General features: G+C 43.7%; 1 long non-coding RNA gene across 2 annotated transcripts in view; it reads right to left on the minus strand.

Annotated features, from left to right (window-relative positions):
- LOC125501512 overlaps positions 1–14,667 on the minus strand; it is a 33,908-nt gene extending 19,241 nt beyond the window's left edge. The window contains exon 1 of one of the 2 annotated variants that reach the window (XR_007279100.1): positions 13,319–14,664. This is a non-coding gene — a long non-coding RNA (uncharacterized LOC125501512). Of the gene's footprint in view, positions 1–13,318 lie in introns of both variants that reach the window. The other variant, XR_007279102.1, reaches the window with a different exon arrangement.
- Positions 14,668–20,560: the final 5,893 nt, after the last annotated feature.

The raw sequence follows: 20,560 nt of genomic DNA on the forward strand, positions 1-20,560 counted from the left end.
CCATGATGCTCTCCACCGCCGGGCCTGCCGCCGTCGCCATGGAAGTACGATATAAGCCCGACGCAAAGATTTTCTGCCACCAATTAACGTACGATACGTAAACTATAAAAAATATACAGCGAGGATCCCTCTTCACTTTTTTGCAAACCGATTCGCGTATCGACAACTAGAATATAATCAATCTTTTTTCACCTGTAAGATTCTCATTCGAAGATCATCGCGTCTCGGGAGCGTCGGCCATTCCGTGTTCGTTCGTCGAACTGGTCCGTCGCGTCGGTACGCCGGAACGTTATTTATCCGCAGCGGAGCGTCTCTCTTTCCGTCGCTACGTGGCGAACGAATGACGTCGAACGACCGCCCGTCGCTGAACATGTTCGCCGTTGAACTGTAGTACAATCTAACAACGGAATCGTCCGGAATTAAGAATCCGTCGCTCTGTGACGGTGTCGCGAGCCAGACTGTCAATTTGGAAGTTCGGACCTAAACACGTCGTCGTCCTCGTCGTTGTCATCGTTGATGGCGTCTTTAAGCGATGAAACACTGCCGAGCGACGTCCGACAAACTAACTTTACACCCGCAATGAACCGAGGCGGTTCAAAAGCGTGGAAAAAAAAAAAAGAAAAGCGAACGGACTGGTGAGAAAAAAAGTGGAAGAATGGACGGGCGAAAAAAAAAAAAGGGCACATAAGAGACTCCCCGTTCGAACGACCTTGAAACTCTATTAGCACCCGAGTTAAGTGCGCCTCGTATCCCCCGTGGTTCGTTTCGGTGTACGTTATGGGGGGAGGGGGGGGGGGGGGGGGGGGGAGAAAAAAAAATTGGAGTATTGACGGAAGCGGCGAATAGTTGGCTGACCCTTCGGCGCGGAGACTAGCTCCGATTGTTCATCGGTTTCTTTTGTACGCCGTGCGCGCATTAAAGTTGACCTTGGAATTGGAGAGTTTACCGAATCGTGGACTCGATTCTCGAAATGAGCATTCCGAACCGACTTTACCCCGAACGTAGTAGAAGGGTGTTTGTTACGGGTTATACGACCGCCGAGCGTGAACGTCGGTAGTTTCCGTAAACTGCGTAGCTCGAATTTCGATACAGTTTTTTTTTTTTTTTGTTTTTTTTATTTTTTTTCATCGTTTCCGACGTTCGGTCTAGTTACGCCGATTTATTTGTACGGCGCGACGCTCGATGCTGCGACTCGTAATATGTACGTAAATTAAGAGAAAGAAAGATATCTGGGCTCGAACGATGTCAAATTTATTCATGCGCGGTTAACGTACCCTAAATGTCAACTGCGAGTTACCAAGCGTTGACGAATGCTCATTTTGCGGCTTGTCCCGTTCGGCTCTTATTCCCAGTTTCAAAGATACCCACCTCTATTCGATTACCAGTTTCGACGCAACACAGAGCTTTGGACAAGACAGCTGATACCATACGCTCTAAAGTCTAAACGTTATTATGTCGTTTCGAAGATGTTGAACTCGATAAGTTACAGGCATCTCGTACCTTCCAACATCGTTGTACAAGCGGAACGGTCGGTCGAAAAAAATTATTACCGAATCAATCGAATGGCGGCCATGCCCAGCTGTTGTACACCCGAAACATTTATCGGACGGTTCGGATACTTGTGTCCTCGAACGCTGCTATCTTCTTATATCGATAATTATCGAAATGGGCGGCTTTCTTCTCCAACACTCGCTAATTGGGTATACCAGCCGATCAACTCGTTCATCTTTCATATATTGTATCTGATGTGTACAGAAACACCCGTTCGAACCTAAATTTTCCACACTGTACCATTCGAAGCGAAAATGTGTGCAAACGGCGCAAAGCTTTGGATTCGAATGGAGGTGCGATGATCGTTTATAGATCTGCGGGGGCTTTAGAGGGAAACAAATTTTATCTCGCAAACCGGGGGGCGGAGGCGGTCAGAGGATGCGAGGGGTTTTCTCGTTCGCCGGAGATAAATCCCGGGTGCAGGGAACGTCGTCGGTCGGGAAAGGGCAGCAATTCGCCGATATCACGGGAGCGCGAGCTTGATGGGAGCCGGTCGCTTGATAAGGGCTGTTACCCGGGCATACGTGGGCCCGGTGCCGCAAACCGCGGCGAAACGTTTCGCTCGCGCGGCGGCGGGGGTCGGGGGGGGGGGGGGGGGGCCGATATGCCTTTCGCCGGGAATAACCAGAGAGCCCCGTTGTTGCCTGTCGTCGTTCGTCTTCGCCGCGCGTCTCGGCGGCTTCTCCCTTCGTCCGGAAAAGCAATCATCCTTCCGCGTGACGTCATAAATCGAAAGCCGTAACGGCGCCGCGACGTTAGGTGGCGCCCGGCAACCCTTATTCGCCCTTTGCCCCGCTGAGGAGTCCCCCCCCGCCCCCGCGAACCTCCCGAAACCCCCGCGAGGAGTAATTTCACCTTATTCTCGTAGCCGGCGCAGCGTTCGTCGAAGGGGAGCCAATAAGATTCCAAACTTTGACGCTTGTGTAACTTTTACGCAAGTTATTGTAACTGAATAATAATAATAATAATAAAAGAAAAAAAAAAGGTATTCCGAAACTCCTGTATACCCGATACGGTGCGAGCGGGGTATAAAAAATTATTAGTTTTGAAACGAAAGGAGGAAAAATTAACTCGTCAGAATGTTGGGATTATTTCCAAAGTAGGTATCGTGGCGCGAGGACGATTTCCTTACATCCTATAAATTCATCCATCGCGTTTTACGTAGACGTGAGAAATAATAGGAAAACAAGAAGGGGGGGGGGGAAAAAAAGTGTTTGGGTTCCCTCCAATTATTGGCACATCGATCAGGCACTAAAACTGAGGAACGGGTATAGAAGAGAGAAAAAAAGGGTGTTTGCTCGTTTGGATCCCCGAAGGGTAAAAAGGTAGAGTTGGGGCGTGGGTTTCGGGAAGGGCGAGACTCGGCTACACCGTCACAACGATGGCGGAAGAAAGTAGGGGATAAAGAAGCGAAAGGCAAAAGGCATCGAGAAAAAAAAAAAAAAAAAAGAAGGAAGATAGAAGAAGAGGAGCGAGCACGCGGAGAAGGGGGTTGGAAAAGTAATCGGTAGCATTCGAGGCACGCCCGTAGGGATTTGCCCGCGTACGTTCTTGGTGTGTAATATACGACTTCCGTACGTTGATGGAATATTTGAAAAATCCAAGTCAAGCCGGCAATAAAAGTATGAAAACATTTACACACGTATACCTACCCCCCATATTCTATACCGACTATACTGCCCGCCTAGCTTCCTATACCCACTTATCGTTCACTGTGATACGCTACCTGCCTCGCCGTCGGTTATTATACCTACAAGAATTTCTCGTAATAACCGCGTAATCTCCGTGTGTGGTCATCCCGTGTCTAGGAAACTTATTTCCTCGATATTATAACGATATTGTATCCTTCCGCGCGGTGTAACGATATTAAACTCTTCGAGTCAAGAATCTCACGATGTTAAATCGCCTCCCAAAGACTCACAATCAACAAAATTACCCGACGAAATTCAGACCTCAAAAATTCTTGGCGTGTCTGTTAAATAATAATCAGGGGGGGGAGGGTGAGACGCGCATATTACTCCGCAGTGGTTCCGAAAGGCTCGTTATAGCCAGGAGAAGTGGAAATGTTATCGCCTCGGTCTCAAAGTGGCCAGCAGGAGCAACCGGAATGTTAAGCATCGGGGATGTAATATTCACGAGCACTAATACGAGGCGTTGCGCAGCGCCGCGAGTAAGCCTGATCCTGCCACCGAGGAATGTGCGAGGCACTTTCGGGTCCGGTGGTAACACAACAACAACGCGCAGGATTTCTAGACTCGCGTATCGCTGCAGCGACGCCTCGTACTCCGAGGACCACCGACGCGACTGACGAACGCCTGCAGATAATCCGAGCGCCTTTATTATACATTCGGCGGCCGGTTGTACAGCCGAGTAGAAAAAAAAGCCAAGGAGAAATCTGAGTTACGTCCAGCCCCGGTACAGTTTTCGGTAGCACCCTTCGGGATCGGTAGGATTTTAAAAGTAGTTTCGTCCCGCAGGTCCGCGTAATCTCCCATATATCTAACCGCGTGTGAGGAAAAACGCTCGACGAGAGTCTGAGAAATTTTCAGAGCCGGAAACACGTCCCGCCTTGTAAATTCTACACCGATATAATAATAATAATAATAATAATAATGAGCGCAGCTTTAGCTTTTTCGGTCTTAAACATTATACGCGGCGTTAATTCGTCCGAGGATTTCTGCTCCATATACCTCATCGACGCACGTGAACGCAATTATATTCCTCTACGCGATGCTCGAGAGCTGAGCAGATTTAGGTATAGCTGCTCGTTATGTACACCTCGGTCGGGGCAGGACCCTCCCCAGTTCGTCCCTTAGCGACGTACTTGTGCACTATACGTATGATATTTTCGTATCACCTCGTTACTGTATTATCTTCCCGTTTCCCCGACTCCGAAAAAGGAAATTGCCGCCGGGAGTTTCGAGCCGGTGAATAGAAAGAAATTGTACAGAGCGGGTTTTCCAGCTAGAACGTATATCGCCGTGCATATATATACATATGTACGTACATAACGTTGCTGTATAGGCAGAGTCTTCTAGGCCGCCGTTGTAATATACATGCGGGTAGGTGGTTATGTACCGTCCTATACCCTATACGTACGTATATGTATTACCGAATACACCCGAGCGAATGCGATCCCGTCGGTACATAGGAAGAAACTGTAAGATGCTCGGTCGTAAAACTTGGTACCTACTCCCCAAAGAAAATACGAATTAAAGCAGCCCGCTTGAGCTCGCTATACGTATACATATATATATATATAGATATGCGGGAGGAAACTTTCCGTATATAATCATAGCCGGAGGAAACGGTGCCGGTTGGATGTTGGAACTCCAGTTCTCATCGCATCTCTATGTACATATGTATAATCTATATATATATATGTACGTATGTATTCAGCACGCGAGGGTAGAGTCGGTATGTAGGTTGTATGTACAGTTGAGTATACATAGGTATGTATATACCTGTATACATATCGTCATCTTCAGGAGCTTAATACGCGTATATAGCTTACGTGGCCCATTATACCTAAGACGTGACCCAGAGCCTCGTCAAATGAATAAGAAAAAAAACAAAAAAAAGAGAGAGAGAAAAAGGAGAAACTGCTAACTCGCAAATAGAGACGATTCGCGTCGTACCGATTTCATGAATTATACACGAAATAATTAGCTCGATGTTATGTTATTATTATATATACGTAATTAATTGCGTGTATCCCTGCAGTCAGCGGTATTGAAATATACTATATATACATACACGAGATAAAAATATCAAGATTATTACCGTGCAGACACCGAGAAAAATTGATGAAATATAAAAAATGAAATACTACAAAGGTCGTGGGAATTGCAGGCGGATTTTACCCGCAGGGTATATACGGATACGTTGGGACGATCAGCTGCATAAATTTACTCAACGGTCATTAGTTACATGGGTCTATATATTTCCTCTTATTACCCGTACCTATAATACATACCTCTCGTACTATACGCGGACAACGGGGTCCAGGGTAAACAATAACACCGTGACCAAATTCCCCTCGATCGTGGGGCCGGGCAACCAGAGGCAAGGGTTGGAGGAGGAGGTAAAGAGACATTGAGGATAGGACGGAAATGGTGCTCATCTGTAGAGATACTGTGTAGTAGTCGAATGTATATAGCGGAGCCGACCCCCATTACATAAAATAGCGCGGAGGCTTAGGGTCTAGATAACTCATAGAGAGAGCCCTGTACCAGCAATGGTGGTTCGGAGTATCCAGGTCCGGATGGTTAAATATAACCACGTGTATATAATGTAGAGGACCGTGGAACGGCGCGATGCGGTTTCAACCCTTTCCCGTGGCCTGCGCAAAGAAGCCCGACGCGCCCACCCTCGACAATAACTTTTGGACCGTATAGCTGCTGCGGAGAGCCGTAAAGCCTCTGTATTTAATTTACTGAATAATTGGAATCAAGATGCCTCATTTGTGTGCCGGCCACCCCCCCCCCCCCCCCCCCCCCTTCCCTAAGAGAAACGAAACGTCCCTCCACCCTTTTCCTCTCCTCCGTCCGTTCCGGATACTCTCCACCCCGCGTATATACATATATATATATATACGTATATAACCATTTTCTTTCCTCACTCTTCGCCCGGCAGCCCGCCGGTGGGATCCTGCGGGAGCCTGATGAGGAGATTTGTGCGCGGCCGTAAAACAGCCTTCCCTTTTCCACCCCCTTCGGGACCACGGGACCGACTGCTCCCCCTTCGCCCACCCGACCGACCCCCGTTGCCCAGAGGGGGTGAATAAAGATGGCCAGATAATGGAACGCTTGCCGGTCGCGGCACCGAAGGGTGGCGGGGGTGGCGGGGGTGGCGCCGGATTAAATAAGCCGCAAGAGCTTCCAGAGTTGCCATGCGCCGGCGGTGTTACCACCCGACGGTGTTGAGCAAAATTTCACCGGTATTGGTCAGCCGAGACGGTGTGAGTCTTCGTATACGTACGCGCGGATACGTATAGGTCCGGGTTATTTCGGACGGAGTCGTCTTCTGTGTTCGTGAGCACCCCGTCTCGGTCGACCAATCGGAAAATGGAATGCCCACGGGTGAGTCAAGGCATGCGCAAACGAGTTTTGTAGGATCGATGGCCGCACGGCAAGAGGCAGACCGAGTGTGCGAAAGAGACGAAAGCGAAAGAGAATGCGAGTGGATGTTATACAGGTATGTATGTAAGTGCGAAGCGCGAAGATCCCTGCGATTCTTTGATTCGTAAAGCGATACGCGCGAATTGTACTTCGGGGAGTAAAAAAATGTTTGCCGAAAATTTGAAAAATTTTTGATCACCGAAAAATCGAACCACATGCACGAACGAAAGCTTCTTTTTCTTCGAGATCCATGCGTGTACTCAAAATAAATTAATTAGCTCCTCGATCGATTGGCCCGAACTGGATCGACGCTCTACCATTTTCTGGGTTTAATAATCAGGAGAGAAACAATTTTCTCAAAAACAAATGGAAACGTTTGTCGGATAAATTGCGTGAGAACAATGTATGCGCCGTGTACGGCAAAGATGTGTACATAAGCACATGTATCAATGATGTATATATATACGTATAAATTTCAAAGAAAGACAAGCTTGGGTGGTCTCAGATGAACGCAGTCGCGCGGAGAAGTCCCTGATGAACCTGTGGAGACCCAACGCTATAGCGCGTAGTCGTCCGACTATCCATCGGTATGCCGGTGTTTCCACCACATGTACACATTCGTAACGCTATATACATACCTACATCGCAGCCGATACAAAGAAAGGATCTGCGGCGAACTGCTGGCACTTTTTCGACGTGCATATGCAATATATATATATATATCGATCAAATTTAAAATCTACGATTCACGACGTGTGTACAAGTTCTGGAGAACTTGTACAAGTGGACGTCGATGGTAACTATGAAACGTTGAACTCGCCATAGACGTTCGAGATTGGCTAAAAATTACTCGCTACACTCGTTCGATCTTTCGACTTCTTTCTCGGCTTTCCCCTTACCAACGCTGCAACGATCTACAAGATATAATCACCATCTTTGGAAACAGTTGAATTTTCATTTTATCTCTTTAGAATAATTCTCCGATTTTTAACAACATCTGATGTACTTATCGTTCGATTTCATTTCGTTTGAAAAGGTAATTCGTGAATGCTCAAACTAAAATTCATACAGCATCCAATCCGAGGGGATATAAGAGGCCTCGATAGATCGATCGCGTTAATAAATAGGAAGAAGGAAAAAGAACGTCGAGCGCCACCCGAGAGCCAGAAATGTGTATGTCGATCGTCGGAAGCTCGGAGAAAGACGCTGTTCTCAAAGGATCGATATCGGGGTACAGGATGCTACAGCATCTCGGAGGATGCTTTGACCTCCGCACGATGACCGTATCTTCTGCGACGGGGTTGCTCGACGAAACTTTCTACCTTACCACCGGGACACTCTTTACTGTCACACGGTAACAACGAGTGAGCCTCACCGAGGTTAACGAAACAGGATTTTTTCCTGGCGGGAACAGGTAACTGAGAACTGCAGGGCCGAGCCTTTTATCTTCCTCTAATAAATTTTAATAAATATAAATAATAACGCTATAGAAATTTTTTAGTGGTAGAAACAAAGGTAATGTAACACTTTTTAATGCGAAGCGATGAAAGCGAGAAAATTTGATATAATTAACCGATGATTGATCGTCGCAGCGAAATTATCATGAGGTAGCGGGTCGACTATTTATTTGAACGAATGTTTGATGTTATTGAGTCCGATCTTATCGTCGAGTCGCATAATATTTTGTTAACCGTATCAGATTTATGAACAATAAAATGTGCAAATTATAACCATAAAACCCGTTGTTTACGTATACGATGGATGTTCGTGCAGAGAATGAACTACAAATCCCACGTTTATCTTTACAACAAAAGAGAAACTGCATTTTACAGCAGCTGACTGACGCACACCGACTGCATCGGCAATGCAGTGCTCTGTTCGCTGCACTGACCGTATAACTATATCCTTCAAGGATAAGGATGCTGATGTTCTTGACATTGTTCGGTCAGCGGAATTACAAACACATATATGTGTACATACTTATCCCGTGAACGATTCATTAAAATTTATTGAGGTGGCTAAAAAACTTGTACAAATCACGGTAATTTTCAAATGTCAGTAATCATGTATACGAAAAAGCAGGAAGCAAAAAAGTCAACGTGCACGTTAATTGGTGGGGTCGGGATGATTAACGTCCAGTTTATCCAACAATATCGAATAAAAGTAGAAAATCAATCGCGAATTGACGAAACGAGGATACATCGAATCCACTTGGAAAGAAACGGTGGAAAGTATAATCACAATGGAATGATGTTGATTCCGTGATCTTCTCGCAGCATCCCACCGGAGCATAGAGCGCAAGCTCAAATCTTGCGCACGCATTCCCGTCAATGATGGCCGCCGCACTCTGACTTCGCTTCGAGCTTTTCAAAGTCGAAGAAAATTATGGGAGACGAGGAGGGATAAATGGCCACGAGGCTTGGGACTTCATTGGCAGGATCCCTATGGGGCGAGGCGTTGCTACGTGCACCGGGGGGGCCAGGGCGGCCATCATGGATTCCAACATGGCCGACTCGGTCGGCTACTAAGCCCAACCAGCTAAACTTTCTACCTATACACAGTCCGTATACGCTGTATATATATATATGTATACATATATGCACTCGGAGATCTACGCTACACCTACTTCTGTGTATACGACGTTTACATTTACACTAAAGATGTAACCCGTTTATCCCATTTCCCATGGCTTATAATTCCAGGACTACATGAGCGACCGAGTCGTGTCGTACCTCGGACGTGTGTATAGACGACGAAGGTTTGTTTAGGGAACCGTATAGCAAGTGCAAGTGGATAGAGGGACGTTAATAAGGAGCGCATATTTGACGAGCTAGTTAAACTGTTGGTCCATAAAGTTATAAAGATTATAAATAAATAAGTTTTTAGTGGAATATAATAGCCGGGCGATTCATCGAGCCAACACTTGTACAATACTTGTACCCTATTTGAGGTTGTAAACCAACGAATATTAGCACTATCGCTTTGAACAAACACTAAATTATTACATCACCCACGAACGAGTTACCGTTTCAAATTACTCCAAATTCAACCAATTTCTAATGATACAATTCACGTCTTCGAGATCACACGGTATACCTGTACCTACTCAATTTGTGCACCGAGGAGAATTGAACGCGGCGTGAGACGACTAGACAGTAGTGCGAGCGGGAGTACGGTCAGACGCCTTCGCTCTGTCACAAGTATCATACACAACACGCTCATCCGTATAACGATAAGTTATTAGCTCCGCGCGTCCATCGCTTAATTATTATTCGAACATTTCCGCACGTACTTCGTACATCGAATTGTTATACGCATAAATAAATATTGTATACACGTGTAAACAAATTATATTACGTAACGACGGAATCTATTTGAATAGATTATTATTTTTTTCATTCAGGTATATACGACATCTGCAGCGAACGAGCTGACAATAATTCAATACACGTGTACAATTATTAGAAATAAATCACCGCTCGATGATCTATTGAGCATAATTATTATATACGCGAGCTGTATAGTGTAAGAGATGTTAACGAATGCAGCAGATCCCATCCTATATGACAACTCCGTAATGCGATATTTCTACATATCAGAGTGGAATAATTTCTCCGATCACGCCGAGCGTGTAATATGCATTTTATCCAGACACGATCGTAACGACGATTATAACACCGTACGGTATTCGTTGCGACGTTATTGTTGTGCTCGTATCACTGCGAAATTTCCGAGCCGATCGTGACGTAAAAATGTATCGGTGCACGAGCTGAGCGTACCTTACATACGTCACGTGTATCGAGTAGGTATATATATTATATAGGCGAGCTGCGGCTCTGCAGGGCAATAATAATTCGCTGGCAATAAAGTTGCGTGAAGGCATTTTTACAGCTACAGGGTTTCATTACTATCATGTTTGTTATTATGGGATAGAAACGCCTCATAAATCTTTGCAGTCCACGTGGCCGCGTAGCTCGTCGTTCTGTTATTTTTCCGGACGATTATACTTATTATATATGTATACGGTGTACGCATACCTCTACCTATAACTATATGCACGCATGTATAATGCACGTACGGATTCCGCTATCCCAAATTCATTTTTACACAAACAAAACCGATTATATTACTTGTAAAAGTGATTGATTTTTGTTTCGATCATTCGAATATAACGACGGTAAAAATCGGAGACGATCTTCCTTCAAAACATTCGCACGTATCGAACTTCGAAGAGTTATACGCATGTGAGCGGGAAAATTGACACTCGATTTTACACAACCGGAAGTGTGAAAGAATTCTCGTCGCAACTTGGTGTTATATTTGTGATAAAAAATGGCGAAGACGTAGATCGTCGTCGGAATTACCGTCTATACTGATAATACCGTATAGCGAGTTTATCGTATCTATAGTCGACGCAGCTTATGTGCACGGCAGTCGGTAACGCGATGGTGACATATGCGGTTGAAAGTGAATCCTGAGTTATACCGTACTATATATACACTACGTTTATTGAGCTTTCACTCTTTACGAACAATTGCATCATTTAATGTAAAATTTAACTATTATACGTCGCCGCGCTGCCTCTACTATACTATATATATATAGGTATACTATGTGTCGTTGTAAACCTACAAACGGAGAGTTGTTAATCGCACGCGAGTAGGTAACATTTTTATCGCACAGCTGACTGAATCGTAACGATCAGTTTTTATACTAATTCATGTTCATCACTGTGTCGTAAAAAAAAACAAAAAAAAAAAAAAACAAAACGCTTCGCACGATTAAAGGTGCCATTGAACTTTCTCCCAAGTGATGCGAGTCATTTTTTTATCCATCTGTGTGGGAATATCTTGTTTCGAGTGCTTTAGTTTTCTTCGTTTTTTTTTTCTGAATTCAACGCAACAAACAATTAATTCGGTGTAAACGTTTTGCGGTTATTTGATAATTTGTCTCTTATTCGCTCTATGGTCAGACAATCTAAGAACTAAATTATACGAGATGTGCGTATATGTATATATACGATATCTATAGGTATAAGTAATGTATATAAATTTAATTGATAAAACAACTGTAATTAAACAGCGTCAATTAAAAATAATGTGTGTTCGTTATGATCGGGGAATTATACTGTGCAACAAAATTATTTTAATGACCATAAAATCGTACGATGATTTATTACGGGATGATAAATCACACGCGTGATTATACCGATAGAAAGTGGAGTCGTTCTAGTGAAAAAAGAGTGGAGACAATTAGCCATGAACCGATTGGGGGATTTCTCGTCGTATTCATTAAACGCAAAAAAAAAACTAAACAAAATTAAGTTGGCAATGAATTCTCTAATCAAAGATATCGGACGTCCATTCCGCTGTAATGAAGATATACACGTTGTATACAATATACATATTATCTTTGAAAAAGAGCGCGAAACACACTTGCGGAAATTTGCACGCGTGCAGGTGTTTATGTGAAAAATAATAACCAAGCTTTATGGAGCTTGACAAGCGAGCACCATTACATCGCTCGTGATTGTAATTATTATTATTATATATGCTGTGATTATAATGCAGCTGGTGCTGCAGGCATTTCAGTTCACCTCGCTCGCTGCGATATATTCAACTTTCCGCACGCATCGTCCCATTGTATAATATACATTATTCGCTTAGTTTCGTCAGCGTTCTATCTCGTTGAGAGAAAATTAGGTATTCATTTTCTCAATTTTTTCGATCTTCATTTTGTTTAGAGAATTTCTAGTTCAGTTCTGAAGATACAGACGTAAGTTTTCAATGCCTACGAATCGATTTTGAAAATAATGCGATTATATTTGAACGAGAAATTTATATTTCGAATGCGGTCTGTATGTAAGGGGTGGTCATAAATTGTGAAGCTATCAATTATGCACAATAATTGACTTCTTAGCACATTTAGAAGCACTGAAATATTATTCAATCCATGTGCTGCACATTAATCTAGATACGCGAATGTGAAAACATCGGTATATATAGGTATATCTATACGTACATAACTGGAATAGTGTGAATGATTTATATATTCATATAGTGTGGAAACAAACAATCCGTATATATTACATTATATGCATACAAGTATAATAAACTTTCGCTCGGTTTGATCCTGTAACACATATAATTCAATTTGCCCCTCATTTACGCGAACACATATTTATTTGTTCAAAAGTTATGTACATAAATATATGTACTGTGGGATATTTTTTATGTACCGTGAGGTGATATATATATACTAATCTACAACGTACATGCATATCCGTGTTATATGTATCCACAGTTTTTGTTTATAAAAAATTTCTCCACAATTATTACTACCGTGCAGTTTATACGGTACGTATAGGGAATGTGCACAATTTTCGACTTTAATAATCTCAGAAAGTAGACCGCGTAATCGTATCGGACTGCACCTGAGAAATAGGCGAGATTCTTTTTCCAATATGGGCGTGTTCGAAGTTTCGCGAGGCGACGATCGCAAATCTTGCGATACTGCATCATCGTTGTACTTATTCGATAAAATTACCGACGCGATATCAACGCGACAAAGTACAAGAGCGTAAGAAATATTTTTGGTCAACATGGAAGTCCAATTCCATCAGCTGTTTAATAATAATTTCGTCATACCTTTTATTCTCGAAGGGTGCGGGGCTGAAGCGGAGCAGCGAAAATTTTCGAACGATCTGCGGCACAGTTGCGTTTCTTTTAAATCACACTCATCACTATCGATCCCTGTCGTGCAGATTCAATGCGTACAGTGCTCGTCGTGCATTCGACTTTGATTTTCCAATCAAACCTCCTAAACGTACGCAATATTTACACCATCTATCGAAACATCTCGACGCATTAATCCGCACGGTCGTGGTCAGCGGCTATCGGTTCGTCGAACAAAAAATGAATCAAAAATTCGTACAACCGACTTTCATCCGCAAAACGTGCAGGCTGTCACTCAGGCAAACATCGAGCAGTAGTCGGTCTCACTGTCTGGTCCGACGTCAGCGTAGCGTGCGGATCGGCGATCGACGAGCTGCGATTTCTTGCGCTCTCCGCGCGCGGAGCAGAGACGGTAACGGCGAAAATTGGCGGTATACCGATCGTCTCCGAGTTCTACTTTGGAGAAGAACGAAAAATAGTCTTCAGAAAATGTGTAACGAATTAAACCAAGATGCGATCACACCGCGTGTAGTTTCCGCTGCACCGCCAACGACGAACCTGCACCGTGCACCTTCATGAAACAAGGCCGATCATGGTAAGTAGGTATGGTGCGAGATAGGAACGTCGCGCGCACTGAGACCGACGTCGCGACGCGCGCCCCGGCGCCGTCCCCCACCCCGCAGCGGAACGGCACCCGACACCCTCTTCTCTCTTCCCTCTTCTCTCGCCCCCTTAGCTCCCCACTAACCACACCGCGTCTTCTCGCCTCGCCGGTTCCTCCTCCCGAGTTCCCTCTCTGCCCTCCGTAGTCTCGCAGCTGCACGCACCTCCTTCGACCGCTTTGCTCTGCCTCCGTTTGGCCTTGCGGCGGACGTTGGAGAAAATTTTTGTTTCAAAAACCCAGGCTTTTCGGGCCCGCCAGATTCTCCTGTACGCTTACACGAGCGAACCCCGAGGAACGAGGACTCTCGAGGACTCGAGTCCATGTACGGAATTCTCGAGCTGTACCTATACCCGTTGGGTGTGGCTTGTTTTTAGGATGTCTAATGCCGTCTGGTCCTCGCAAACGCGATATTACATTATATGGGCGTAGCGCGCGGGGATTCCGATGCCGCCGCGGCGAGTACGGTTGGAAAGATCGGCGTCCGATCGGGCGCGGGACGGTTGAAAAGCTCGGCTACCTTTTCTCGGCGCGTTCCAAAGGTCAGCCGGCTTTTGTTACTTTTTTTAAAGGACGCCGTACACGAAGTTTCATGCAGGGGGTCGAACGTCGGCGGCTGGTTTCCCTTCGACGTGTCCTTCTCTTCTTCAAAAGGATCCTACAAAGTACTTAAATTCGGAGCTTCGCGGCGACCCTTCGGCGGATCTCGGGGTTTCCAGATTTTTTGGAATACGTCGGATGAACACGGCGGTACCTATCGAGCGGTTCGTCTCCAGCTGTCCGATGGCCCATTACGGTTACGAATCAATTGTTATTCGCCCCGGGAAGAATTATAGCTTACTATTTTTCACGTACGCACGCCGAATGACCTCCGATGCGGCGGTTGATCCTCGAGTTTTTACGATCGCATTATCACGTACTTACACTCGTTTATCGTATATCCCCGTTCAATCAATCGCGACACGAGAAACGATCGAATCGTCGAACGGACAGTCGCCTCGTAAAATTCCTCGATTGAATTAAAACGAAAATTTACATACGTCTAATATAGTTGTAAGCGATGATGAAAATTCTCTAACGTAAAATTGGTAACTCTACTCGATCAGCTGCCGTTGAAATTCGTTGGTGCGTTATCCGCGCAGAGCGAGTTGCATTTTTTTAATTCGTTATTTTCTCTCCCCTGTGCCCATTTTCTCGTTTTTTCGACTCTCTACATTTTCGAGGACTCTCTCTCACGCAGAGTTTTATAAGATACATCCGAAACCGCTGCGGACGCGACCGACCGACCTGACACTCGTACTAAAATACGAGCTGGTTCTGTCTCGTGTCAACCGAGCGGAGGCGGCCGCACCTATGTGTCTGAGGATGTGTGTACATACGTGTATCGTATGTACGTTGAAAATTATATACTCATGTATATACCGAGTTTAGATGCTGCAGGTATTTGTCGAGTACGGGTATATATATACATATATATGTATAGATGTATCGCTGTACATAGGAATATGTGGGGAACTGCACCTTTATACGTGCCTTTCGAGTTGACTGTATTATATAGTATACGGAATATTTCAACGGTCGTAACTTACTACGTCTTTTTCTAAGTCATTCGAGACGATACCCCGCGTTTATATTCGTAGAATAAATACCATTTTGATATACCCGCTATACCTCATTCCCTTGGTCATCCGTATAACACGTTTTGGATCATCGACTCTGCGTATAGTATTATAATACGCGCGGTACGTTTCTTAGAAAGAATTTTTACAACGAGGAGAATCAAACGATCGGCGCGGGTTCGTCGGGTTGTTACGAGAAACAGTTGTCAGCCCCTCCCGAACTCTCGAACGAGAAAAGGTGATTTTCACCTTTCGAATGTCGCGCTGAGAAATGTAAATTTCTTCTATATAAATATATTCGCGGAAATTGAGAGTATATGGAAAATTGATTGAACGGTCGGTATTCGTGCATTATTGCGCAGGCTTCGGCCGACTGTACAGGTCCTCCGCCTTCGTTCGTTTCCTTTTCCTCTTTTGCGGAATAGCTGTACGGCGGCTCTCTATATACATATACGTATATACGACAAGGGTCGTCCACGAGGTCGAACGAAGGACCGAATCGATCAACGGCTGAGCAAGCCCAGGGAAAGCGCCGTCTCGCCCGGGCTTTCCCGCTTTCGCGATTCGCCCTCCACCCTAACGCGAACTAGGTATACATATATATATATATAGATACCACTCGAAATCTGTGCTGCACGAATTGATGTCGCGCTCCTGTAAATTTTCTCATCGTCCGGGCGTTTGTCTAACGAAATTTCGATTAGAACAATAAGACAAACGTTCGTGAATTTTTTAACCCTTAGTAGCCTGATTTACGAAAGTGATTTATTTTCAATATTACTGTGTTTGCTTGAGGGTCTAGATGGAGGAAAAAATAGCTAAAAAAATCACAATATTTATTTTAGATATTTATTTAGGGAAAAAAAAACAGGTATCAATTTTGATACTTCAGTAAAATACGTGAACATTCGGTTTAAAAGATTGGTATAAAAATGGAAACTCTAGGTTATTAAGGGTTAATACTCATACGTTGTGTATAATGCATCATAGAGCGGGTCGAAAATTAATTCGCATTCGGTTCACGTACGCACCTACATCGATGCCAGGGATCTTTGACCCCGTGCGAAATTGGTAACGCGCGTGTTATACTCATAGATAGTTGAAGGGGGAGGGGGGGAGGGGGGGGAGGGGAGGACGAGGGTTGAAATTACGCGGGGTAGATTGTTGTACGTACACGCGGTAAGGACGATGCTCCTCCGCCAAGAGTTGTTATATTTATCGAGATACTCAAATACAGCTTTACGATCTATTAAACACCCATGCGAAATACTTCGCGTTGTCGTACGTGACTTGTGCTCTGCGTCTTGCACCTATATATGTATACAATAAGGTATACTACGTCCAGGTACACATATGTATATAATTATAGCGTCAAAGATTTTTAAATATTTCTTTCAACACTCGGGATACGTCAGGATCGATTGTAACAATCTCGAATTCAAGGGGATTATGAAACTAAAAAAATCATCGCTCCTCAAAAACCGTTCGGTATATATTTTTACCGATTTTGTAGATTGAAAATTTTACGAAACATCGTCAACATTGAGGATATTGAAAAAATCCGGAGAAACTGGTGAATACAAAAATTTAGAAAACTAGCCTCGCCGTAACACGTATGTACACAATTGATCAATTTATGGCGGTGTAAAACGAAAAAAAAACAAAAAAAAAAAAATTACGACTGCAGCTGAAGCTGAAAGGTGAGAAGGATGACATTTTTGCAACGACTAGCCCACTTGACATTTGCTATCCATGAAATAAGTCATGCCCTAATCTGTATCACATATACGAGAGCGGTGTAATATCACACATGCATCGTTAGATCAGAACAGATGTTTTCTTTTTTTCGAAAAATCTGAATTTCGTTCTCTTTTTCAGCCGTTGCAATCAGGTTGAAATACTATATCACGCAATTTCGTCTCTGAGACGTGGTAATTTTTTTTTCTCATTGTTAGAGGGAAGGCTGTATAATAGGATATTCTATTGCTCGGTCTTGACCCCTTGAACAACCCTTGTACAAAGGTGATCCCAGCCGTGTCCTAGTCCGGTGTAATTCAGAGGGTGAAACTGCGGGGATCGTCGGTTCGACCCTGTAACGCAGAATTTTTACAAAGGGTTGCGGTCGGAATGTTGCCGGAAATATAAACCGAAACGGGGGAAAAAAAAAAGGAGCGAGAGCCCCACGCGGTAAGAATCTGGAGTCCTTGGAGTTCTGCGACCGAAAGGATTAGAAATCTAGGTGAAGGTCGAAGGATTAGATCCGCCCTACGGTAGCCAAACGCATCATCGCAGCTGTGGAGAAACTCGAACACTTCCGTGTTCCAAATTTTGGCTGAAAAACTGAAGCGAAGAGAGAAAAAAAAAAGAGAAAATTTTTTACTCCAAAGGACCTACGGCTACCGAAAATTGAAACTGTCGAGTTTCGTGGCAAATGAAAAAATAGGGGCTGTTGCTACTACAATAAAATTTTAACCCGAAAGTTTCGAAGGTCCGAGTGTGTTTGTACCCAACCCTCACAGGATGAGTATACAGATCTCATATGAGCTGAATATTATTTTCAATTCATACGCTCTCTTATCTCTTCTTAATGTGTATAGAGTTAGATTGTAACTTGTTTCGAGCATACATCATGCATATAATCATGTTATTTTTTTTTTAGACAAATCGTTAGAACTATTTTCCTGATATAATCAGACCGTTAAATCGAGGGTGATCCGATCACTCGATTGACTCAAGAGGCTTGAAAAATATTTAAAATTCAGGTGTCGACGTTTGGCGCGATTTATTCTCAATTAAACTACCGTCTCAAACCTGACCTATGTAAAGCGGAAGTTTGCACCTGTTGGTCGCGTGATTATGGCACTGAACGGTATATAGCATGACTACTGTAGTTTTAGTGATACATAATAAGTATATAGGTGGGCACACTACCTTACACCACCTGAATTAGTTTCTCTCGCTCGGTTGGCCTGCAGCTGGTACCATGAATATTCGGAGTGCGCGCATTGTTGTAATTTTATTATAATCTTCCCATTTCACGACTTCGCAGCTACGATCACGGTAGAGTGGAAAATTATCGCATTAAATGAATAAAAATCAACGAACGAACGAGATTAATTAAAATCACCGTAACAAAGATTTTTGGCAAGTGAAATCCGGTACTCGTTCGAATATCACATATGCCTAGATATACATACAAGCGTATACCCACGCGAGTCAATTAAATTCCCATAATACATATATATATATATATATGTAGAGGATATAGCGCCTAACGTATACAATAGTAGTCAAAGCTGATCCCGTCATTTAGTGCTTGTATTTACAAGCCATCTAGCTAAACGGTTATATACAGCACGAAGAACGCGGAATTGGTGCTACTGCACCGAAGTTATCGTCATTGTAAAAGTTAACGTTGCCTACACTCGTTACCCCCTTTTCTAAGTTTAACGCCCGCTCAACTCACATCAGCTTCTCTCTATACCCACACTCCCTCTCTCTCTCTCTCTCTCTCTCTATTTCTCTTCTAGCGACACGTCCACCACCTGTGTACAACCGATTGCACCGAGAGACATCCGAACCACGTACATGCGCACCTTATAACGGTGTTTTCTCACCTATTTTACATCTACCTCGATTGCCTCCTACCTCGCTCTTCGAAAGAAACCGGTTAATCGCTTACAATATTGACACGTCGTAATCATCGTTACACCTCGTGCTGCTCGAGCCTCATTTTCTACAAACTCTGTTCCCCCCAAGTGATAATCTCATCTATTCACCATTATCGCGTCGTTACAATGATGTTTTTACGTTTATTGTATAATTACATTCGATTCGGATCGCTTCCGGATTATCGGGGATCGCGACGGTCGGTTGATGTTCAATTTTCGATACAGAACCGTGCGACGTTATTCTTTTCAAAATACTTAATTTTTTTCAGTTTCTTTTTTCTTTTCGGCTCTTCTACACACCGGTGGTAAGAAAGTAGAATCGAACGACCTACGCGCCATTGTACGTGTATAATGGCCAATCTAGAGTAGAGAATAGTATAGTTGGAAACAGTCTAATAATATGTATGCTAGCCGCCGCACAGCAATCTACGTATGACTCGATGAGGTGAAAGAGAGCTCTAGGGGAAACAACTGTTGTACATACGTAATGTACGCGTAAAGAGAAACGTCGCTGCTATACGAATGAACGATCGTTTCAGGAGAGCAATATTATACTCAGGCGAATTGTACTCGTATATCTCAACGCAATTTTATAATTATATATATCGATGCATGCATGAAACATCGGTGACAATACCGCAGGTGTAAAAAGTTTAACTTCGGTCGTATTTTTATGACGATGACGAACGATTTTCAGGAGTTGCGTACGCGATTGAAAAAAAAAACAAAAACAAAAATAAAAATAAAAAGGTATACATAAAAATTGGGCGGGGTTTGCGTGAACTGAAGAAGGAGGAGTGGATGGAAAAATAGAAAATATTGAAACGAAATTTGTGGACCTGGGAAAAATAATAAAATGTTCGTTTTTGTGGAGCGGAGTTGCAGTTGACTGGAAACCGATAGCCGTGTTTTCGCTATACTATAGCCAGATTCGAAATACCAGATGTATATAAGAGCGCGCGCGGTAGCTTGTTTTTACGAACGACCCGTTTCCTTCTAAGAAATACAGCGAAAACCAATCAACCGATATTCTAGAGTTTCCTGAGAACTTTATTTTATACTAATAGAAATTCTTCGTTCTAAGAAAAGCAGATCGTTTCGGAACCACACGCCGCATAGTATAACGCGACCGCGCTAGACTAACTACCTATACATACCGACGACGTTGTTCGTCGCGTTGGATATGTACGTTTCAAGTATATTCGAATGAAAATAGGCGCTTTTTTTTTCTTTCATTTGAACTTTTACCGCAACCCGCGGTATA

Source organism: Athalia rosae, chromosome 6, assembly GCF_917208135.1.
Source record: "Athalia rosae chromosome 6, iyAthRosa1.1, whole genome shotgun sequence".
Classification (NCBI taxonomy): domain Eukaryota; kingdom Metazoa; phylum Arthropoda; class Insecta; order Hymenoptera; family Athaliidae; genus Athalia; species Athalia rosae.